This window comes from Ambystoma mexicanum, chromosome 4q (genome assembly GCF_040938575.1).
Source record: "Ambystoma mexicanum isolate Mex_15411 chromosome 4q, UKY_AmexF1_1, whole genome shotgun sequence".
NCBI lineage: Eukaryota > Metazoa > Chordata > Amphibia > Caudata > Ambystomatidae > Ambystoma > Ambystoma mexicanum.
Window position 1 is genome coordinate 39,444,665 of NC_090928.1, and position 26,407 is coordinate 39,471,071.

A 26,407-nucleotide genomic window follows, 5' to 3' on the forward strand; every position below is an offset into this window, starting at 1 on the left:
TTACGCGACACCCCACAGTCGTCTACCGGTTTTTCTCCATTCGAGCTCCTTTTCGGAAGACAACCCCGAACCATCTTGGACCTTGTAAAAGAAGAATGGGAGACTTCGGATGAGATTTCTTTAACAGAGTACACCGAAGAGTTGAAGGAACATTTGACAGCACTCCGATCGATGGCCGAGACGAATCTGGGACACGCACAGACAAACCAGGAGAAAAACTATAACAAAGGAAGCCGGATGAGAACTTTCCGAATAGGAGACCAAGTACTAATCCTACTACCCACCAGTACTAACAAGCTATTGGCCAGATGGAGAGGTCCTTATGAGGTTAAGGAGGTACTTAGCCCTGTAACGTATCGGATCCACCACCCCGATCGTGCCACACCAGACAAGGTATACCATGTGAACCTGCTAAAAGCATGGAACGAGCCTGTATTGGTAGCCACAATGGATGCTGGTGAGGATACCTCAGAACAAAACGTGAATCATGAACAGGGCAAGCTAGAAGACGTGCAATGGGGAACCATCTTGTCTCCTTCCATGAGGTCAGAACTTTTGACCAGGCTGTCTCCCTTTGGAGAAGCGTTCTCGGCCTTACCAGGGAGGACCTATTTAATCGAACACGAGATCAAAACCGATCCCGGACAGATTGTTAGACTAAGACCCTATCGTATTCCAGAAGCACGAAGGATGGTTATCTGAAACGAAGTAGAAGAGATGCTCCGTATGGACATAATTGAACCCTCAACCAGCCCGTGGTCATTCCCGATAATGTTGGTACCAAAGCCCGATGGTAGTGTTAGATTTTGTATGGACTACCGACAATTAAATACGATCTCCAATTATGAAGCCTATCCTATGCCACGAATGGACGAGCTGTTGGAAAGGCTAGGATCCGCCAACTTCCTAAGCACGCTTGACCTAACTTGACCTAACCTAACAATAACTAGGGTTATTGGCAGATTCCCTTGAAATCCACGGACCGGGAAAAGACTGCCTTTACCACTCCCCAAGGTCTATACCAATTCAAGGTTTTGCCATTCGGGCTACACGGTGCACCAGCCACATTCCAGAGACTGATGGATGTCATACTACGTCCCCATGAGAGTTATGCTGCGGCTTACTTAGACGACATTGTCGTGTATAGCACGACCTGGACAGAACATGTACGCCACTTGGAACAGGTGGTGTCTGAGTTGTTTAAGGCAGGCCTACACATTAATCCGGAGAAAACAGTGATAGGGGCACACGAGACGAAATATCTGGGACACTTGGTAGGCGGAGGCACGATACGACCGCAATTCTCGAAAATCCAGGCCCTCCACGAGATACCTACTCCATCCACGAAGAAACAGATCCGTGCCTTTTTGGGTTTCATAGGCTACTACCGTAGATTTATCCCAGATTTCTCCTCGGTGGCAGCTCCACTAACTGACGCTTTAAGGAACAAAGGGTCTCCCGATTTGACCAAAAACACAGCTGCTTTGGAAGCCATCGATGTCCTGAAGCAGAGGATCACCTCAAATCCAATACTCCGGTGCCCCGACTTCCATAGACAATTTTTCCTTCAGACGGACGCGTCAAATCAGGGGCTGGGAGCAGTTCTTTCACAGGAACAAGGGGGCGAACTTCAGCCCATCTGTTTCGTGAGCAGGAAGCTCGTACCTCACGAGGAGGCCTATTCCACTATTGAGAAGGAGTGTTTGGCCATCAAATGGGCAGTAGAGACCCTCAGGTATTATCTCTTGGGTCGCTGCTTTACGTTGTATACTGACCATGCCCCCTTACAGTGGCTCGCAAGGCATAAAGATACCAACCAGCGGGTACTCAGATGGTTCCTGTCTCTTCAACCGTTCGATTTCATTACCTTACACAGACCTGCGGGTTTCCAGCTGGTGGCCGACTATCTGTCCCGGAACCCTCCCTTGCCCGATCGGCCAGGGTTTGTGATGGGGAGATGTGAGAAGAGGCCCGGAGTGGACGGGGTGCCGGGAGGGGTAGCGGGACTCCGCGGGATCGCGGCATGGGGCCGCGATCCAGCGAACGCAGCCCTGTCCCGCCCGCTATCCCCGGGACTCTACGGGATCGCGGCAACGTGCCGCGACATGAAAGGAGCGGCCCCCTCCCGTCCAGCCTTACCTGAACCCGCCAAGGGTAACGCCGCCGCGGCCTGCAGCCCGGGAGACGGGTTGGTGACGGCGTACCCGCGGGAGGTACAGGCGGTCGCGGGGAGCCGGCCCACACGGCCCGCCGAGCGTCTCTCCCCACCAGGAAGGGAGAGAAGGGAGAGACGGCTTGCTCGGCGGGGCGGGCCGCTCTGGGGCGGCCACGGAGACAGACACACATGGCGAGAGGGAGAGACTTCAAAGGGGGGGGGGACTTGCAGGATGTAATGGCCTGGGAGCGGGACTCTTCGGGCAGGCAGCAGAAGCAGCCACTCTGGGAAACCACGGCAGCCTTTAAAGGAGGCGGGACATGGCAATAGCAGCCAATGAGAAGTCTGATTGACAGGGAAGCTTTCCATTGGGGGGGAAGCAAGTCACTCACATCCTATAAAAGCCCGGGAACTAATCCAGCGTTTGTTGTTGATTTTCCTAGTCATATGAAGAGGACGAGGAGAGAACGAACAACTGGTGGGCCTATCCGGACAACAAGGAGACTTAGGAGGGCTTAATCCTATACCTGGAAGACTGCCTAAGAGTGGAGTAACTCTCAAGGAGTTCATGGACTATATTTTCATTAGTTTAAAATCACATGAATAAAAGTATAATTTCAGCAACCCAACCCTGGTCCGGGTCTTGATTTCTACAATGTGTCAAGATATTTCCATCATCGTTTCATTACTATGCTACACTTTATTTGTAATAAAACTGTTCCCCCCCTCGGAGAAGTGCAATACTTCTTTTGGAGAAAAGAATACCAAGCCAGAGGAGCACCACATATTCACATGCTTTTATGGATCAAACGTGCACCTAAATTTGGTCAGGACAGTGATGCCACTGTTTTGCAGTTCATCGAAAAATATGTCACTTGTGAAATCCCTTCACAACGGACACATAGTGACCTTCATAGACAGATTTTACAATTTCAAAGACACAAATGTGGCAAATATTGTCGTTGCAAATACAAAAGCAAAGTGAAATACTACACCAAATGCCGCTTTGGTTTCCCTAGACCAGTTATAGAAACAGGTGAAGTGAACAACTTCATGTCTTCAGTTCGACATAGTGTTAAAGGTAAATCACCTAAGAACACGTATTACATAAAAATAATAGAATCAAAATATATCAATGATACAATGCAATCATTGCCCTCTTATGGAATGCAAACATAGATGTGCAGTACATTGCAGACAATGCCACTGCAGTTGCACAATATGTTACAGCCTACTTAACAAAAGCAGAAAAAACAGAGCTTCAAGACCTCTGGAATGACCTATCATCAGACAAAACACTATCTCAGAAATTGTACAGCCTAGTCATAAAAATGCTCTCTCATAGAGAATGTGGCGCCTATGAAGCTGCAGATCGTTTAACCGGTACTGCTTTTTATGGAAAATCAGAAAACATAGCATGGCTAAGTCTTGATCCTGCTAAATCTAGAAAACAATTTCTCAAATCATATGAGGACATAGAAACAATTGCCATAAATGATACCAACAGCCAAGACATTTTAAAAAACAATTTACTGGACACATACTACCTGAATAGGAGTACCACTTTGGAAACCATGTGTCTATACCACATAGCTCAAAACTTTTCACACAAAAATAATATAAAACCTGATGAAAGCAAAGGTAGATATAGAGTGACAGATTGTGCAGGCTGCTTAGTGAAACTTACCAAACGAAGCTTAATTAATCATGTCAAATTGTCATTAAAAACTTCTCAACAGAAAGAACTATATTACATGTCCCTGCTACAACCTTTTAAACCATGGAGAAAAGAGAAAGAGATACTAGATAACTATGACTGCTATGAAGATGCATTCAAAGCAAGTGAAAACACTATCACCGATGTGAACTTTACGCAGTACAAAACAATGTTGCACAATGAGCAACACGAAGAAGAACTTTAGGCCCAACTACATAAGGACACTTCCGACAGTAGTCAACCTTCTGTAACAGGAAGTCAAGAACCACTAGGACAGCCACTAATAGCAAATGAGGCAAAATTAGCTATGACAGAAGTGGAAAACACCATGTGTCACTATGAAGAAGATATAGAAGACTTAACTGTACTACAATCAAAACTTAACAAAGATCAGCACACCATTTTTGAAGAAGTAACAAAAGAAATTGCACATGGTGTACAACATGAAAATAAAGAATGTACCTGCCAAAATTACAAACCTATACTGCTGTACGTCAGTGGTGAAGCTGGGTCAGGAAAAACATTCTTAATCAAAATCATCAGCAAGTTCCTTCAACAATTGACAAACAACAAACTGTCAGCTGTTGTAACTGTCCCCACAGGTTTAGCTGCCTACAACATAGGCGGTGTCACTTTACACTGATTACTACTCCTTCCAGTAGAACACCAAAACAAATGAGACTATTACAAACTTTCTGCAGAAGCTGCAATGGAAGTATGCAGAGTATTAAAACAAATGAAAAGGCTACTAATAGATGAAGTGAGCATGGTCTCCAACCTAATTTTGACTTTGATTCACCTCAGATTGCAAGAAGTACTTAGAACAAACTACGAAGAAATCTTTGCAGTGAACACACATTATCGTTTTCGGACATCTTCTACAATTGACACCAGTGAAAGGTGAACCTATTTTTAAAACCTTAGGACACAAACTCTGCCGTAAAACTGTTGGCAGCATAGGAAATATCAACCTTTGGCAACATTTCCAATACAAAGAATTAACAGAAAACATGTGTCAATCTGCAGATCTCACTTACGCCAACATTTTAAAAAGTATTAGAGTTGGTGTACTATCTCAAGAAGCACAAGCAATATTGAAAAAACCGGCACATTCATGCACTTTATGGCGATAACGCATGTGCTACTGATGTTATGGAACAATTAGCGCACACAAATGTCAATTGTATGGCCTTAATGCCAACTCTTGCAAGCTATTTCAAATTCAATGAAACAATGTTAAAAAAAGAAATGCAACCAATAATGGAAATTTGCTCCACAGACAAACTAGACGTACATGGTATGACACTACCCATGTGTCAGCAAGCCACAACAAGACTAAATACCTTAGAAAATTACCTCTCCAACACAGCTGGGTTGGAAAAAATATTAAAATTATCCTTAAATTGTAGAGTAATGCTTAAACGTAACCTTGACGTGGAGCAAGGGTTAGTTAATGGGGCACTGGGTACAGTTGTTGGCTTTCGAACATACCCACGTGACAACAACATTTAGTTTGTCAATATTCGCTTTGACAAACTTTCAGAAGTGAAAAAGATAGGGCGCTCAACAGCTCGATTCCTTCTCTTCAAAGACATGTATGTTAGTAGAGAACAATTTTCTCTAACTCTTCCATATGCAGTCACCATTCATAAATCCCAAGGTCTTACTCTCGACAAAGCATTGATAGATATAGGAAACACAGTCTTTAAAGAAGGCATGAGCTACGTAGCACTATCACGCTTACATACACTTGACTGTCTATTTCGAATCAACTTTGATGCAAGTAAAGTGAATGCTGATATTCCTTACATTTTAGAATACAATAGACTGCGTTCACTGTACACCCCTCATCTGAAATCATATCCTGTTCCAGAAAAAGGAAAACGTGGTAAAAGAAAACTAATTCAAACAGAAATGCAACAGAATCTGACGGCAAATCCTTCAAAGAAAACAAAAGAAGCTAAAACTTCATCAATTACCACAAGCAAAGAAGAACCTATTGGGGAAAGTAAATCAGGTACTTCTTCAAAGAAGGAATACAAACTCCGAAAAAATCACTCAGAGACAGAACTATCTGGTTCATTCAAATTTTCAAATGAAACTGGTGTAAGTTGCTACGCAAATGTAGCAATGAATATTCTATTTCAATTTCCACCAATTGTTAACAACATTTACTTACACAGTACAGACCAATTGTGTTTGCAAATGTTAGTCCTTCATAGAAATGCAACAAACAATCCTGACAACACGTATAATGTTCACGGAATAAGACAAGATTTGGACTACTGTGCTGGAATGGTGAGATTTACTATAAACTCACAAGACGATCCACAAGAATTTCTAATGTACTTACTAGAAGTACTGGAAAACAAAAACATACCTATAAATGACATTTTCCAGATTTCATTCATGTGGAAACATACATGTACTCTCTGTAACAATGTTACACAGGAACAAATCCCAAATGAGCAATTTGTGTATGTATCCATACCTAATTGTGAATCCATTCCATTTCAGCAACTTCTACAGAATGCAAACCATGGCAAATTATGTACTATCTGCAATTCAGATAATCGCTCCACCTTACTGATACAAACACATAGTAACTACATAATACTAATGCTTCTACGTTACAATGCAGATGGTACCAAAAACAACTGCAAACTGACTGGATTCACACACGTCACTTGGTAAGAAAACTTTCAAAACAATAGGTATAATCTACAACGCAGGAGCCACAACCAATGCAGGCCACTACACTGCAAATATTAAAAAGTAATGTGGATGGTTCGAATGTAATGATAGTACCATTACTCTAAAGCAGAGATTTCCAGCAAATCTTACAAACGCGTATTTAATCTTCTTAAAGCCAAAATGTAATAATTAATGTGTACTTCAACATTAACAAAAATTCAAATAAAAGACTATAAACAGTTAGAATACGCCAATAGGTATCCAACTGCCCAAGAGTGTATAACAACAACACAGATAAATGAATACCACAGATCCGTAACAAAAAATACACAGTTAGAATACGCCAACAGGTATCTAACTGTTTAAAAAATCTGCAACAAACCAACATACATAACATTAATCAGAAACAACAAGTGAACACTTAAAGGAAACAAAGAAATTTGTAGCATAGCAAAGAAAGGTTTTTTTTAATCCGACAAGGATTTTTTTTCCCCCAGACCCAAGGATTTGAAAAACAAACACAGAAACTGAGCAAAATGTACAGTACACTGGTTTGTAAACTAAATATGAGGGTAAGAAAAAAGCTAAAATGTCTATTGTACAATGTAATAAGTCTTTATAAAATACAAACACTAACATTCTCTTTTCTTTCATCACAGAAATTAAAAAAGGATATTTCCGCCAAGTACTAAAGTCATGTAAGAAATATATCGAATCTCAACAAAGTAAACAGTAAGTATGTCATACATATTCGAATCTAAACGTCTGATCTATGGCAGTAATATGGTGCAGTGGCTGTAGGCAGGGCCTAGAGTCTTGGATGTATAACCTACGACCTACACCCTCCGGCCAAGCAACCAAGACTGTAGGTTCTACCCACAACCATCGCAGCATATCAAAACCATGGTGGCTTATAACTTCACTGCTTATAACTTTGGTCTTGGGTGCATGGCCTGCGGCCATGCACCCAAGACTCTAGGTCCTGGCTACAACGACTGCAGCATATCACAACCATTGTGGCTTATAACTGCAATGCTTATAAGTTTATTCTTGGGTGCATGGCCTTCGCTGCCCACAACCACCACAGCATATCACACGCATTGTGGCGTAAAACTTCACTACGTATAAATTTGGTCTTCGGCCATGCACCCAAGACTCTAGGCCCTCCCCACAACCACCTGATCGATATGCGATACTACGGGTGTATGTATTGCTGTGATATGCTGCAGTGGTTGTAGCCAGGGCCTAGGGTCTTGGGAGTATGGCCTACGGCCTACGGCCAAGCACCCAAGACTCTAGGCCAGCCCTGGCACAACCACCGCAGCATATCACACGCATGGTGGCTTATAAATCAATAGCACACCCATAGAATGACACATTATAAATGCAGTATACACTCAATTTGCACCCAGGACTGTAGGCCCTGCCCACACCCACCAGATAGATATTCGATTGTATGGGTGTGATGTGTGAATGTGATATGCTACGGTGGTTGTGTGCAGGCCCTAGAGTCTTGGGTGTGTGACCTGTGGCCTGCGGCCATGCCCCCAAAACTCTACGTCCTGCCCACAACCAGCGCACTATATAAAACCCATAGTGCCTTATAAATGTAGTGCTCTAGGTCCTGCCCACACCCACCACAGCATATTACACCCATTGTGGCTTGTAACTTCACTACGTATAAATTTAATCTTGGGTGCATGACCTCCAAGACTCTAGGCCCTCCCCACAACCACCTGATCGATGTTCGATACTACGGGTGTATCTATAGCTGTGATGTGCTGCGGTGGTTGTAGCCAGGGCCTAGAGTCTTGGGTGTATAGGCATAGATAATTGAATCTGTAGGTGTGCAGTATATAAAACCCATGTTGGCTTATAACTTCAGTGCTTATAACTTTGTTCTTGGGTGCATAGACTCTAGGCCCTCCCCACAACCACCTGATTGATGTTTTATACTACGGGTGTATCTATAGATGTGATATGCTGCAGTGGTTGTGGCCAGGGCCTAGAGTCTTGGGTGTAAGGCTATAGATATTTCAATGTATGGGTGTGCAGTATATAAAACCCATGGTGGCTTATAACTCCAGTGCTTATAACTTTGTTCGTGGGTGCATTCGGCCATGTACCCAAGACTCTAGGCCCTCCCCACAACCACCTGATCAATATGCGATACTACGGGTGTATCCATTGCTGTGATATGCTGCAGTGGTTGTGGCCAGGGCCTAGAGTCTTGGGAGTATGGCCTACGGCCTACGGCCATGCACCCAAGACTCTAGGCCCTGGCCACAACCACTGCAGCATATTACACCCATGGTCGCTTATAAATCATTAGCACACCCATAGAATGAAACATTTTAACTGTAGCATGTACTCAATTTGCACCCAGGACTCTAGGCCCTGCCCACACCTACCAGATACATAATGGATTGTATGGGTGTGATGTATGAATGTGATATGCTGCAGTGGTTGTGGGCAGGATCTACGCTCTTGGGTCTTTGGCCTACAGCCTGCATCCATGCACCCAAAACTCTACATCCTGCCCACAACCACCGCACCATATAAAACCCATGGTGCCTTATAACTGCAGTGCTTATAACTTTGGTCTTGGGTGCAAGGCCTTCGGCCATGCACCCAAGACTCTACGTACTGCCCACATCTACCACAGCATATCGCACCCATTGTGGCTTATAACTTCTCTATGTATAAATTTGATCTTGGGTGCATGGCCTTTGGCCATGCAACCAAGAATCTAGGCCCTCCCCACAACCACCTGATCGATATGCGATACTATGGGTGTATCTATAGCTGTGATATGCTGCGGTGGTTGTGGCCAGGGCCTAGAGTCTTGGGAGTATGGCCTACGGCCTACGACCCAAGACTCTTGGCCCTGGCCACAACCACCACAGCATATAACACCCATGGCGGCGTATAAATCAGGAGCACACCCATAGAAACAAAACTTTTAATTACGGCATGTACTCAATTTTAATATTCGCTAACACCACGCATGTCCTTAGAACAGTTTCAAGTTGCCTGTGCACTATCCTTATGAGACCCCTCATTTTCAGTACTTACAAACATCCCGGACAAGGCGGGCATAGGGAATACATCATTAGCACCTGCCGCCTAAACAAATACAGTATTTCACCCATCTCTTACTCTCTGAACCTCCCCAAGCACTCTGACACACCAAAACAGTTTCCGAAACAGCATTTCGCCTCTGGTCCCCGCCGCGCTGTCGGCGGATCCAACATGTCGGGCGCATCCAAACAATCTGACGCACATCACAGCTCACTGCAGCCAATTGGCGGAGACGTCGCGTGTTCCGCAGTCATGACGCCAGCCCCTTAGCCAATCGGTATCTTGTCCGCGAAGCGAACAGGGAAATGTGACCGTGGAGCGGACATAGATATCACTAATTTTTTGAGACATACCTTTTGGTCGTTTTAAAGGAAACTACTGGACGGATTGTCACCAAATTTACAAAAACACTCTTTCGGGACCAAGATCCTGCCCCGGCTGCACATTTGGTGAAAATCCGTCCAGCGGTTTGGCCTGTAGGCGTGCGCAAAGTTTTTCCCCCATTCAGTCTATGGGAAAAAAATACGTTTTGGGACCCCGCCTATAACTTTTCCCCCCCTAGACCAAACATCACCAAACTTTGCAAAAAAATTCAGAGTGGCCCAAATACTTTGTTTGGTGAGGATTCGTCCAGGGGGAGCGGAGTTATAAGCCACCCAAAAAGTGCTCTTCCTATGGAAACAGCAACTTAACCATAACTACACAGCCACTACCGTGCACATCCCTTGCTGTAGCATCACCTAAGAAACAGTGAACAAAGTGGCAATCTGCTAACCGAAGCAGAAAAATATACTGTCCACTGTGAGGGGCAGGTAAGCAAGAAAAAGCACTGAAAACTACACACAGGAACACCACTCCCTTAGACATAAAGCTACAATCACACCACACCATGCAGCATACACACATTGGCAAAGCCTACAGTTTGGGCTTTGCAGTTGGCAGACATCTTCCCTCTAGTTATATCATTACAAAATCTGTATATTATACGCTTGTACAAATCATTCTGCTAGAATTAATATGTTACATTTGGTCTTTACATTTTATTTAGAAAACAGTATCAAAATGTAAACATAAAAAGTCAGGCCTGTGTGCTGAGATGCTGTACTGCATAGAAATCAAGGGGCTGAAGGGACACTTGGTTAGGTCTTTTTCCAAAACAGAAGCTGAAGTTTACCTTTATTGGAGAATTGAAGCCTTTAAACAAATATTGCTACGTGTTGTTGACATGCTTTATATAGCAGCGCGACGGGCCCTAGGGAATTGCAGATGTTTTTATAGGCAGAGATGGCACGAATTTAGATAAAGAGCATCAAAGGGACTGAAATCAACACAGCACCTTTCAGACATTCACTTCATGCATAAATGGCTGCTTTTTTATCACCCCAATATGACAACAGTGTATATGACACAGAGAATGTCCTACTGGTCATGACCATACTAGCATACGTATGTATTCCTTCGAAAATGCCAGGAAACGTTCCCAAGCCACAGTACCTATCTACACAAATAGTGTCTTTTCCCATGCAGGTCTGTAGTGCAACATATGCGAGCCACAGCTAGAAAGGAGTGTTTTTCAATGGGATTACGCCATTGTAAAATGCTTCTGTAGATCTGTCCTAATGGCTCTACTTGACTGGACCAGTGGCCCAATTACTGGATAGAGTACATGCAATGAAAGATGCATAGACAAAATGCGTATTTATCAAAAAGCATATGCAGACCCAACATGTGCATCCCGTAAGCAGAAGAAGAAGACAACACTAAAGAAAGAGATGCAACACAACCCAGAAAAAAGCCTTTATAAAACGTGTATGTATTATTTTAAATAGAGCGAAACGCACAGGAAAAAACCCTCTTGGATTTATACACATCTTTCATTAGGCGAACAACTTCTCGAAAAAGATATTGTTCCAACTGATTTAGTAAATGGTTTATTTAATGTCACTCATACCTTTTTAATGAATTCCTTTAATACACAATTCACCAATACTTTAGGACCAGTAACACAATACTAAAAAGTGCAAGTGCCAGACCATGTCAATTTCACTTCAAACAATCATACCATAGCAAGCATTCCTACTGCATACATACACACATGCCACCATTAAAAAGACAACGGAGGGTCACAAAGTATACCCCAAGTGCAAAATACAATCAAAAAGAAAAACAATACAATTTATCATTTTCCAATTTGAAGGTACTGACAGTTACATTCAATTGGGATTTCTATATCAACTCGAGTTTCGGCTATATAGTCTGCCTGGATTACATAGACCAGCCATCATCAGGACAATACAAATTCGGTCAACAGGGGTGCCTCCCAATCTTAATTAATTCCAAATTGCATTCATTGGAAGGTTGCCTGGAAGGGCTAGGGTCAACTCTGTTCAGGAATTAATAGGAGCCCTTGTCACACCATCAACAATGCCCGCAGAGGAAAAACGTCTTCCTTCTGTATTCTGAACGTGGATCCATGGAGCCTGACCGCCCGGTCATGCCCCGTCTCCTCCATTTAACCTCTTATCTCTTTCCTACTTGCGGAAATGTGCATTTAAAAAAGAGGGCAGAATCTGGGCAAAATAGTGCTTCTGCTACCGCCTACAGTACGCAGAAGCCTTTCTCTTTGATTTTAGACATTTATTGTGTAATGTGTTTTTTGCACAAGGCTTAAAATGACGGCATTAACAGTTTGCATTGCACATACCTACTGCACCATCTTTATGTGTGTCTAATCTGCATATAAAGACTCTGGGCCTCATTACGAGTTTGGAGGTATTTCAGAGGTAAATCCTCACAGATGCCACCAAACGGATTTACAGTAACCACCACTTTGACCCGTGGATTTACCACAGGATTACAAGCGGGGAAAGGAGGTGTAAATCCCCATTTTCTGGAGTCAATAAGACTTCATCTGGGATTTCTGGTGGAATTACCACTGGTATAATTATGAGTGTCAATTCTGCCGATTTTTTCTGGAGAAAAAGTGGAGGATTCACCTCCAGCACCATGCTCGACATACATCCTCCACTTTTCCTCCAAAAATCGGTGGAATTAGCACTCATAATTCTGCCAAAACATGTCATTTAGCAGTGCAGGGAAAATGGAGGCAACAGAATTACCTCCACTTTTTCCCCACACCACCAAACTCGTGATGAGGCCATCGGTGTACGCATTTCTGCTTCTGGCCGCACAGTGACAACTCCCAGGGCAGGAAACATGTTGATGGGCCTCCGAGGACGGCCCTGTTGCTCAGATGCAGCTGCCAGTGCCCTCTGAAGTGCTTCCTGAGCCCCTATAGGACTCTAGGTGGAAACATGCTTGCATTAGCATTAGACCCCCCTGTTAATTGCCTTCATTTATTCTGAAGACCACTCACTTATTTTTCTTTTACATCCTCTTGTGCTATCAATCCCTTATCAAACCCCCTGTACATTCACCCTTACCCTGAATGGTGTGCCGTCTCCCAACCCCCTGCTCATGTCTCCATCCCTTACACATGCTGCCTAAAACCTTCCAAGCTTGCCCTCTAGGTTTCTCCTCTCCCTCCTGTGTCCTGCCCCAACACCTCCAGCTATCCAACTCTGGCCAGATCCTGCCTGTCCTCCTCCCATCCATCATCCTCACATCATTGAGCAACAGCCAGGTGTCCTGGTGACAGGTGCAGTGAAGGAGGCATCACAACTCATTGGGGACCATTATGCAAATAACTGGGAAAGAAAGTCAGGAACTAGGTTAATGCTGTGGGGAACACCCCACATTGTTTGGCCGAAAAGCAGACTTGCTAGCAGGGTCTTTTAACTGCCATGCGTCCCCCCCCCCTGCCAAGGCCTTTTTTGCTGATTTCAGTATTTCACCATGCAAAGCCTTCTAACATTTTCTCCTTCACTAACCCCTTAGGTGCCAAGGACGAGCTATCTCGTCCTTGGCACTGGGGAGGTAATCCCAAGGACGAGATCCCTCGTCCTTGGCACTTAAAGGGATTTGGTCACTGCACCTGGCAAGGAGACCCTCAAGAAAGAAAGGTGACTTCATGCCATCACTGATAGATATGAAACTGTGGAAGGAGCAGTCAGGGCAGTTATCGACTTGTCTGGCCTTGAGGGAGCAGAGGAATGGAGACTGGAGCAGAAGGTGAGTTCACAAAATGCAAACATGACAATAAACAATTTATCTGTGCTTCAGTTGCACACAAACACTAAAAGCCTTTAATAACAACACATGTGGAAAACACCGAGTGTACTGCGATATCACCACTTTCTACACATTTGAGACATTTGCCTCATGTTAGTCTGAACATGATGGTAGACAAGCTGTGCAATTTGCTCTGTGCATGTGGGCATATGATGACACCAAACCCCTCTTCTATGTTCAGAGACATCCTCCTCTTGCACCACGGTATTTGTAGTGTACTAGGTTTTAATTGGCAACACAAGGAGGTGTAGTAAACACAGCTAAGTGCAAAGACCCTAACAGTTGCTTGATCTACCCCGTGACATAGAGTCATCAGCTAGCAAGCCATGCCCATGAACTGTGACTGCCTGTCTTTCACCATCACCACAGTGTAAAGATAAGCATTGACAAATTCTGTGCGGGTAGACAGCTGCGCGACAGGAATATGCACTCCCGAATGGTGTGAAATGTGTCTTATTGGCGGATCCCTTCATCAGGCACATTTGTCTATGCATACACAGCTTCTTGCAAAAATTACATGCAGTGGCAGGTTGTCAATATAGCAAAATGATGACAGTGCTTACTTGGCCAACTCCTCGCATGAACTAGCAGTGTCATGTGAGAATCTTGCACCCTCTGTCAGATGTTGATGAAACACCATGGAAATGATTGCCCCACTGACACCTCTGAACCATATGAGCCTCATTGTGAGTTTGTCGGTGAGGGGAACACGTGGTGGTAATGCAATTACCACCACTTTTATCACACAGCCAAAGTATAATTAACTCAAAATCAGTGGCACCAAAAAAACAGTGCTAATCCCTCTTGTGCGAATTAGCGCTTAAAGAGTGAACCTTAATTCCACTGCCTTACAAAGTGCTGGCAAAATAATTCCTCCCAAAGCTCTATGCCATTACCTTCACCTCACAGCAGACGACAATTAAGCCACAGATGCTTCTAAGTGCAGCCACAAGAGTATTTTAAGGCCTACATCTGCCTCAAACCCACTTCCAAGCAACACGTATTCCCTTGCAAACATAGATAATACTGTACGTTGAGCTGCAGAGACATGTAGTGCAGCCGCTGCCAAGGACACCGGATCGGCAATGGCAGAGAATACGGGTGAGTAGGGTGCCATCCATATGTCATGTCACCCTCTCCATGAGCATTTACCGACAAGCAAATAATCACGCTCTGTCGGTTGAACTGAGACACCATAGCAACCCTACTCACCCTGATAAACTTCCAGATCTGTAGGGTGGCATCAGCATTAGGACTTTCATGCCACCATGCTGACGGTGGTGGGTGTCCAGCAATTCCAAGCAACGTGCACATTTCAGGACTCTGCTGGAATCCTACATGGCATTTCCCAGTCAACCTTCTCAAAAGTGCTGGTACAAGTGCTTGATGCGCTCATAAAACATTATCAAATGTGTATCCCCGCCACACCGACCCAGGTATATGGAATTATGGCACATTTCTATGCAACAGCCTACTTCCCCAATTGGACTGCTGCACCGGAATGTACGCTTCTGGCATTGGTCCCACCCCAGGCAGAGAAGCACATGTACCGCAACAGGAAGCAGCACTATTCAATGAATATACAAATGACGTATGATGCAGATCTGGAGCCACTGCTGTGCCTATTTCTTGAGTTCCAACTATGACGCTAGGGCCCTGCGGAACATCACCCTGCCAGGACACATGGACACTCACCGGGCACATAGGGCATGGATATTGGGATATTAGCAACACTGACAATGCAATGCATAAATGGAGCAAATATAGAAGAGACACAAGACTGCTGACATACACACGTCATGCGTGCCTACCCCTGCCAGTACATGATGCATGTGGCTAAAAGATTGCAAGCCTGCATGGACCACATCTCTCCAAACTACTGAGCGTTGACATAGCTGCAGTGCTTTGTAGGCCCTTACACACAAAGTCACGCATGTCACTAAAGTTCCTATTTTCTCTTGCACAAGATTCCTGAAATGAGTCATGACAAATAGCCTCTCCCCTAGCAGTTTGACATGAATGGGCACAATTGTTAGGCACAGAGACATGCATTGAAGTACACACCACAAAGATTGACAACTTCTTTGTCTCTGTACAATCCTGAAAGATATACAAATGGTAAGCCAACCCAACAATGCACAGCACAAGTAGCTTAGAATACCTGCAACCAGCCAGCAATTGAGAATTGAGTAAGGGTGATGTTGCAGCTGAGATTGTGAAGCGTGAACAACATCGAGAAGGAATGGCAGTACTCTTTGGACAACCACCATTGTATGACACAGACACCCCAAAGTCGTCAAGTGAGAGTCTCCATCTATAGCTGATGAAAAACATAGACCAGCAGCAGAGTAGAATGATGTCCACTAACACAACAAATATTCCTGTCTTGCAATACTATTGCATGTGACTCTGCCTATTCGCTGCTGCCATGGCTGATGACACCCATCAGAAACCCTGCAATGCCACAGTAGCTGGTCTACAACGAGGCACACATATGGACCAGGGTGTGCACATAGTGCACTTTTGGACGGCTCATTGGAACATTCTGGTATCTCCACCAGACAGGTGAGGCACTCATGTACACCCCTGAAAAAGTGGTTGAGAATACCATGGTGTGTGCAATTCTGAAAAACACATGCATTAGGAGGAATACTCCCTTGCCTCCAGAGGAAGGATACATTCACCCAGACTCTGATGATGATGATGTAGGTGATCAAAGACCATCTCGGCTGGACTTGATGTTGGAAGGGAGGGTGCATAATACGTCATGAGCCGCCCTGAGAAAGTGGGGAAGATTGTCATGTCTTGTGCATTAAGAGGAATATTCTCTTGCCTCCAGAGGATGGCAACACTCATCCAGACTCTGATGATGATAATGCAGGTGATAGCATGCCACCTCAGGGTGGCTGTGATGAGGGAAAAGAAGGATGCAGCATCCCTCATGAGCACCTTCAGAACCATTTTTAAACGCATATGAATCCATATTTGATTGTAATACAACTCACAGTAAATGCTGAGTTGGTTTATTCAACAGAGATACACCAACCAATAGCCTCTCTAATCACCAATACCCAAACCCATCGACATCCCTCATTCACTCAAAAATGCCTGTGGAATGGCAACTACTACTTCTCTGGAGGTTTGCCATGTCCATGTGCAGCTGTTTGTGTGAGAGGCACTCTCCCCGGCGAGGGCGCCTCTCTGTGGTACTGGGGACAGGTACCTTGATGGGTGTAACCGAGACAGTGCTGGCCGTTTCACCCCCTGAATATGCTGAAGAATTAGCATAATAGCCCTCATCATGTCCCGCACCCTTTGCCCCACTACTGTGACAGCAGCAATGGCAGCTGCAGCCCTCCTGCTATGCCTGCTCCCCACAGAGGAGGCCACCCTCTTCAATAGCATCCTAAATGGCCTGAGAGTGCCCTAGTTGTTCTTTTGCCATGGACTCCATATGCTCCTGTGACAAAATGACCACTCTCTAGTAGAAGTGCAGGGATGAGTAGTGGCTATCACGCTTACCCAGCCATGCACTGCAAAACCAGCAGTGATCCCAATCATAAAGATGAAACAGGCACAGGCTGAAATGTATCCCTTCTTCTCTTCTGGTAGTGCAGGCCTAGGGCAGGCTATATCGTCAAGATGGGTATGAGCTGGTAACAGTAGCAATCCAAACAGTGTTAGTACAATGGTTCCAAAGCAAAAGAATGTTCAAAGAAGGTTCTATGAAAATATACGAACTTTAATAAAACAGTCAATTGAAACAAACTAGCTAAAACACTAAATATACGAGAAACATACAGAATGCAGAACATTGTGCGAAAGGACACTCTGGGATAATAAGCAGTGGTGTACAGACAAGGATTTCTGCAATTGCCAATGTTCAAGGACATGTTCTTTTAGAAACCGGTAGAGAAGGCGGCTTAAAAGTCACTATCCTGGAAGGGGAACCAGAGGGCCATGGCTTCTTCACAGTACCTTTATGTATTGTCTTTGGTGCTCAACAGCATTGAGCCGTGCTTCTTGGCCCTTTAGTTGACGTCAATATGTTTGAGCCCGCGCGATCCCAATGGTAGTTGGTGTCAAGTCGGTTTGATGACGCAGGCTCCGAATGGGCTGAGTCAGCATTTAAGTGATGAGATGATGGCTTACAATAGTTTGGGGTGGCTGTCGAGTGGGCGGCAAGACAATGATACAGCAGGGTTGAGTCAGCTCTGGAGATGGCCAAGTACAATGGGTTCCAGCAGTCAAGACAGTGCTCAAGTCAGTTGCTCCCATGATGTCAAGCCTGCGATCGGGTCGAGATGAGTCATTCCACTCCAATGGATCAAGTCAGCATCTGGATGGCTTGAATTGCAGCAAGTGGTTAGACAGATCATGTACCAGCTCAATGGGCATTGAGCACTGTCAATCCAACTTGAAGAAGTCTCGAGGTGATGACATAGGATTCTAGCTGCTTCCTGGCTTCTGGGTTGCTGGGAGGCCCAATCCAGGGTCTCCAGGAAAAGATGAGTTCTTCAGTTTTGCACTTCCACTGCCACTATGGGCAGAGGAGCACTGCTCCCTCGCCTAAGTGGGAAGCCGGCTCCTCGCATGAGTGACAGGCAGCACAGTCCCCAGTGCACATTCTTTGCATGCACAACTGTGCTGCCTGCTTTTGAGAAGGGGCGCATCCCCACTATAGGTTTTTTGTTTATTTTGTTGCAGAGCCCTTTCACCCCTGCAACAAACATAATGCATAATAATGGGAGGCGGCAGGATGGTTGAAGACTGACCGGCCTCCTAGCATTATTGCGCTAGCATGTTCACTTTGTGGAGAACCCGGAACATGAACACGCTGAGTCCTCTCCTGTCAAGCAGCATGTTCACCTTGCAGATAGGATGGGAGGACAGTAAGGTAAGTGTTTCTTTTTATTGAATGTGTAGGTATGTATGTATGTATGTTGGTGTTTGTTTTATGAATACGTGCCTATAGGGAGCTGTTTGAATGATGTGTAAATGTGAGGGTGAAAGAATTTGTGTTTGTGTGTGTCAGCCCCCACCGATACATTTAGTGGTGAAGGCTGCTGAAGAGCACCATGCATCAAGAGTAAAGCAAATATGGTAACTGAAGTGTTACTTTGTGGCTAGAATATTCTGCAGTGAATGTAGGCCACTCTATCCACGTAATGACACTTATCTTTGCTTTATCCTTAATGCACAGCTTCTGTGCATCAACAATCATGCTGTCAAAAGCAGCTGAGTAATCTACAAAGGAAAGATACAACACCATTCCCGGATAACAGTGTGTGTCCGAGATTAGGGTTAAAAGGGTCCAGATTGAGTGGGTGGTCCCACAACCCTTTCTAAATCCTGTCTGCTGAAAATTCAGCTGTCCCTTCTCCATGGCCCAAGAGGATTTGCAGTCCAACATTGAGTTTATAATTTGAAGGTTGATTACGTGACCCTTTCTTGTGGACTGTAATTAGGATTGAGGATTTCCAAGAGTAGGGGATATTCCCTGTTTCACATATCTGTGTAAATAACTGCTGTAAAAGTGAGCCCCAAAGTTGCAGATCACCCTTTACGACCATATTACAAAGTCCATCAGGGCCAGTGGCTCTAGGAGCCTTGGATTTAGCAATACAGGCCTCTAAATCGGCCCCCCTTATGTGCGTTCCTACCAATGTATTGCGCATGTACTTTAATTCATCAGACACAATGGGTTCCCGTTTATACATATTTATACATATTCTTTATAAAGAGGCCGCATGGCTCCTCTGATAAACCAGAGATCTCCTTAGACCGAACACCGGCCCCATGGCTGCTTATAAGGTGCCAACATTTCTTTGAATCATGTGTCTTAATTAGATGATTTCAAAAATGTCCAACCTCCATTATTCACAAAAAGTCTATGGGCCTCATTACGACCCTGGCGCTGATGGAATGAAGGGGGCCGGTACGGGACTGGCCCCCTTCATTCCGTCCCGGCCAATTACGAGGTTCCCTTTGCGGGGCCTGGATCAGACTTCTGGTAAAACCAGATGTCTTTCCTGGGTCCCGCGAGGGGAAGAGGCAGGTAACAACAGGGCACTTGTAATGTGCCCGTTGTTACCTCCATTTCCATTCCCATTAAGCCCTACGGGGGCTCAAATGGGAATGGGGAATGGTTCCTGCAAGGAGGAATTACCGGGTCCTCCTATGTCGGAATGACCCGGTTATTCCTCATTGCAGGAACCCGGTAATGGAGCCCAGTTTGGAGGCAGCCATGGAGCTAATAGCTCCATGGCTACCTCCAAACTCGTAATGAGGCCCTATACCCCTACAGTCCTTCAGCCACCTCTTATATCTTCCCCCAGCCACTGCTATGATTTTAAGTTTCTCCTTCCCCATTAATGAACAACCTCTCTTTGTTTTACGGACCATCGCATTCAATTCTTTTTTCTTTTTAGCTATTCCATAATCATAGCTAATTCCTGGTTAACTGAGTGATTGTTCTTGAGTACATTTCTTACATCTAGTGATTCGGCAATTAGTAAAGATTAAGTCAATACAGTTGTTATAAAGTCTGTTGGACCAGGTGGTACGAGCTTCTCCATCATTAACCACCAGAGGCATAAGCTTAAACTCTGCAAGTGCCCCCCTCCATTCTGTGGCCCTAGTCCCCTCAAATCCCATCTTTCCATTCCATAGCATTATTGTTACTTTTGCATACAGTCGACATTAAAGTCTCCCGTCAAAATAATTATACCTGTCGGGAACTGCGTATACCAAATTCTCAGAGTCTTTACCACCACCTTAATGAACTCTGCGGTCATATCGCCACCCAGAGGATCATTAAGGGTTACCAGTGCGAGAGGTACACTTGTTATTCTGAGGGCTCCGTGGATGTCTTCCTCATAATATGGTGTCACTCCAGAGTGTGGCTCTCTGAAGAACATTTTGAATTTATTCATCTTTTACATGCTAGTGCCCGTGGTTGTTGTTGGAAGCTTTCCACAGGTTGCTAACAGGCAGTTACTTCTAGCGTGATGTGAATATCAAAGTACCAAGGAGGGGGGGGGCAATGGGAGGAAGGCCCCTGACGGCAAGCTATAACCTCTCCGGACCACACAATCACTCCCCTCCTTCCACTCCAATGATCAGCATATAATCCTAACCATTTTATGGCTCAGCACTTTCACGAAGACTTTGTCAGACTTATTCTTTCAAGCCACTGGGTTCCCAGGGTCAGAGTCACAGCCCCAAAGCACCAAACACCAAGCACTCTGGCTCCACCGGAGCACAGGAACACAGTAACACAGTAACACACTTCTACAACACTCCGTGATGCCCCGCATTGGGAGGGCAGTTTTTATGTTTTAGCTCCTCCCAGGTTAAACAAACAGTGAAGCCAGATTGTTGTGTCGATGTTCGCAACAAGTAACCAGTAAAACCTGACTGTTTTGCAGAAATTCACTTCTGCTGCCACCACAAGTGCTGCCCAGCTCCTGCCTCGCTCCACACAGTAACACACGCCTACGGCGCTCTGCGACGCTCTGCGTCGGGAGGGGAGTTTTTATGTTTTGGCTCTTCCCAGGTGAAACAAACAGTGAAGCCAGACAACAAGCAACCAGTAAAACAAGACTGTTTTGCAGATAAACGTGAAAGTGTGTATGGGTCCCAACCCTTGAGAGTGCGCTTTGACCACTATTGATAATTGATGCGGCAAGCTGTGTCACCAATTCCATAAGGTCTGCCCATAAAGACCTTAGATAAGTAATACAGAAAATGGATTGGTACTGGCGAGTAGTGCTATTTTGTTTGTTTATTATTACTTGTATTGCGCTCTTGACCCTAAGGTATCAGGGCGCATTGCATAGAATCACTTACAGCTTGGTTACACTTCATAATATTCACATACAGAATACAGTTTAGTTACACAGCAAAGCAAATTATATACATACAAATTATATACATAAATGTTGTTCAGGATACGTCATGTGTATGGTCAGGGGAAAGACATTACTTGTCTTTGAGCCACCTTATAAGGCTCTGACGGAATCTAAAGTAGGATAGATCCTCTCGCAAAGGAAGATGTAGTGAATTCCAAAGTTGAGTTGCTTTGACCTGGAAACTATGTCCCCCGACTCTAGAGAGTTTGAATCTTGGGACAGACAGGCAATTCGTATTGGATGATCTGGTAAATCTCGTAGGAATTTTGTTTGGTAAGTCTATCTGAGAGATAGCGAGGTGCAGCGTTGTTTAGACATTTATATGTGAGTGATGCAACTTTTAACTGGATTTTTTCGTAACTTGGGAGCCAGTTATTGGAATTTCTAGTTTCGGAGATGTGCTCTCTCCTCGAAATTCCAAGTGCTGCTCTAAGAGCATTATTCTGGAGGAGCTGGATTCTCTTGATGGTTGCCTTGTTAGCCCCAATTCATAGGGCATTACAATAATCCAGCTTCGACAGAATGAGTTCTCTAGCCAGGGTGATGCAGCTATTGTTGGAAAGGAAGAGTTTACCTGCTCGGATCAATTTGCAGTTACATGCGGTGGCAGAGGCCATCACATTAACCTGCTTATTAAAGATGAGGGTGGAATCCAAATAGACACCCAGGGGTTTCACCTCATTGGCGGCCATGATAGGGTTGTTGTCAATGTTGAAGGTGGAGTAGCTAGGTGACAATTCGTTGTGAGTAGAGGAGGTGTCCAAGATGATAATCTCTGTCTTATCATCATTCAGGCATAGACCATGAGTGGCCATCGATGCCTGGATGATGAGATACACGCTGTTCGCTAAGGCCAAATCCTTGTCATAATCCCCAGTAAGTGGTAGGAGAATCTGAGTATCATCTGCATAATTAGTGTAGGTGATACCAAGATGGTCCAGATCATCGAAAATGGGCTTTGTGAAAATGTTACATAGCGTGGGAGAGGCACAGGAACCCTGGTGCACTCCGCAGGTGATGGGGATGGGTCTGCGGCTGCAGTGAGGGAGAAGACCCTCACAGTTCTGTTATTGAGGAAGATTTGTATCCATACCATAGCTTCTTCAGAGAAATGACAGCCGAGTCCAAGCGGCTGCAAAGGACATTGTGGTCCACAAGGTTGAAAGCAGCTGATAGGTCCGATAGAAGGAGTAGGGCTGGTTTCCCTTTATCCCTGAGCTCGTCGATCTGGGCCTTTAGGTCTATTACAGCTGTTTCAGTTCCATGCTGAGGCCGAAAACCAGACTGGCGTGCTCCGAGCAAATGGTAGGATTCCAAGTGTTTCTGTATTTGTGAATATGCCATTTTATCTCTTATCTATGATTTTCAAAAGAAATGGCAATGTTGTAATTGGTTGCTAATTGGTGGATATGGCAGGGTCTAGCATCTGTTTTTTGAGTAAGGGAAGCACCCAAGATTCTTTGAGGTTGCTTGGTATAAATCCTGTGGAAAATGAAGCGTTGATAAGTTTCGAGACAAAGGGAGCCAGGTCTCTGGCTGCATCCTTTATCAGTTGGGTAGGGCATTGATCTCCCTGGCAGTTGGATGGTTTGAGCGATAGAATAGTTTTTTCAATGATGAAGGAGACTTTACAGAGCTTGAAGCGAGGGGGGCATGCAATATTTTTGGGAAGTGTGGAAGAGATTTTCTGAGGAGGAGTTATGGTAAGTGACGCTTTTTTCTTGGCAATTTTATCTTGTAGAGTGGTAATTTTGTTGGCAAGCGATTGCGTGTTAGAGCACCAGGATTTATCTAGCTATGTCTAAATGTTAGTTATACATAGTCATTGAAAAGACAAATCAATTTTGCCAAATCTTCATCTGTGATTTTATTCCCAAAGAGTTAGCCGACACGTGTTTCGACCTAAGTCGTCCTCAAGGCTGATACCGTAATCATAGAACCACATAAAAAGGTTGTGAGACGTGTATGTACAAGCGTAACAATTATGTTAACATGTAAATTGAAAGAATGAAAAATTCAAAAAATGGAAATGTAAAAGATTGTACGTATATGTTACAAGACATAAATGTCAATGCAAAATTAATAACCAGATATTGGTAAATTAAACCAAGAGTTATATACCCAAAGTCATGTCACATATGGAGGGGTATGCAGATGCAGGAAGGACAGACAAAAACACATCGCCTTAGTTATTCACATACAATGTATTCTGAATTGTTACATTATTTGCTCTACGAGTGGTTATGTGATACACCTTATCTATCCATAGCCACTGTGTGATTTACTTCCATGGGTTAGTTCAATTTTGGTTTCTATAAACCATGATGTCGTGCTAAACACTCAGTAAGTCCAAGGTAAGTATCATATTTTTGGTGTTGATACATTTAGGAGGCATAGCGCGACTCGCCAGTACCAATCCATTTACTGTTTGATGAAAGCAACCAGTAAACCCAGTAAAACCCAACTGTTTTGCAGCAATTCACTGCCGCTGCCTCGGCAAGTGCTGCCCAGCTCCTGCCGCGCTCCACACAGCAACACACTCTTATGACACAGAGCGACGCTCTGCGTCGGGAGGGACATTTTTATGTTTTAGTTCCACCCTGGTGAAACAAACAGTGAAGCCAGATCGTTGTGCTGATGTTCGCAACAAGCAACCAGTAAAACCACACTGTTTTGCACATAGTCTCAGCCGATAAAAGCAGCCAGTAAACCCCAACAATAATAACACTCATCATGTTTACTTTATCCGTGATGCTCAGTAACAGTAACACTCATGTTTGCTTTTTCCTTGACGCACAACCTGGCTCAATGGTCCTACATTAAATGTAAGCCGGTCTAGCCAAGTTATAACATTTAAGTTTGGTTTACCCCTGATACACAGTTACTATGCATCAACAGTAAAGCAAACATGATAAGTGTTATTAGGTATCTAGACTGTGCTACATTAGTGGTGGCAGTCTGCATATACTTTCTTATTGTGGTGTTGCATTTGTTGCTTGGCATCACAGGTAATGCAAACACAATAAGTGTTATTAACTGGCTAGACTGGCCTACATTGAATGTAGGTCTGTCTAGCCACATTATAACACTTATCAAGTTTATATTACCCTTGATGCCAAGTAAAAACATGCTACATCAAGAAAGTATATGCAGACTGGAACTAGTAGTGTTAATTTGCATTACGTTTTGTAATGTGGCATGTCATGTTTTACTTGGCATCAAGGGTAAAACAAACATGGTAATTGTTATTACATGACTAGCTTGGCCTTTGGTGTCAGTGTGAATTTACTTTCTTACTATGGCATGGCATTTGTTACCTTTTACTTGACTTCAGTAGTAAAACAAACATGATGAGTGTTATTATGTGTCTAGACTGCCTTACATTGGTGGCTCTAGCCATATATCCTTTGTATGTCATGGCACTGTTGTACTTGGCATCAAGGGTGAACTCAAACATAAGTGTGATTACTTGGTACACTGGTCTATCTTAGTATAGCCAGTCTTGATATACTTTATTTTTGGTGCATGTTGTTTTTTACTGGCTAGGAGTCATTATATGGTAATACTGGCATATAATGGTGCAGCATGCATGGTCATGTTTAGTCACAGCCAGTATCAAAATGCTTTTCATACTGGCATATGTTGTGGACAAAGGTATAATGAAAATGAATTCAAAAATTGTCTTGTGCCCTGTAGGTAGCTTGCATTTATTGGTTCTATTCATGTGCTACTATTCAAAATGTATTGCAAACTGTGTGGCTTTTTACCCAATTTCTCACAGAAAGCACTGAAAAATGCACAATTCTTTTTTTAAACTTTGGTTTTATTAGCATTTTCTTATTGTTACAAACAGGGTCAATGCAGATTTGACATGTATACAATCAGCTGGCCCATTAAACCCCTGCCCCTTCCACCCCCAATCCCACCACCCCAACACCAACCCTCCCCTAATCCCCATGCCCAAACAAGAACTTTGATCTTGGGAGACTCTGAATGTTCTCTTTGTTTCCTGTACTTAGGAGATGATGTGATTGGTGACCATTTTTGCCGGCTGCATTGAGGCTGCCATCCCCCGGGCCGTGGGTACTCGGTTTCTTTGCAGCACATCTCTGGCCCCACCCCCCCTCTCTCACTTCAGGGCATCATCCTAGTGTTAGTGTACGTCCCAACCCCAGGTCTGCTGCACCCCATACCAGTTCGCTAGGAATTAACCAGAGTCGTTATTCAGTCAGTTTGTCCATCAGTAGCATGTTCTTTACTTTTTTCAGCCAGTCCTCCTTGGAGGGGATCTCTGGGCTCTCCCACTTCTGTGCCAGAGCCACCCTACCTGTCCTCAACATTGTTTCCAACATCCTTGGGTATCTATGTATTTCCGTTTCCTCCGGTGGGAGGCCCAGCAGCATCGTTAGAGGGTGTAGTGGGAGAGGTTTGTCTGATACCTCTGCAATCCAGGCCCTCACCCTCCCCCCGAAGTCTTGAACTTTTGGGCAGTGTCACCACATGTGGCTCCTAGTGCCCACCTGGCCGCATCCCCTTGGGCATCTTGGTGACACCCCTGGGAACATCTTTGACAATTTCGCTGGGTCTCTGTGCCACCCCTGCGGAATCTTAAAATTATGCTCCATGTCCGAGGTGAATAAGTTCCTGTGAAAAGCA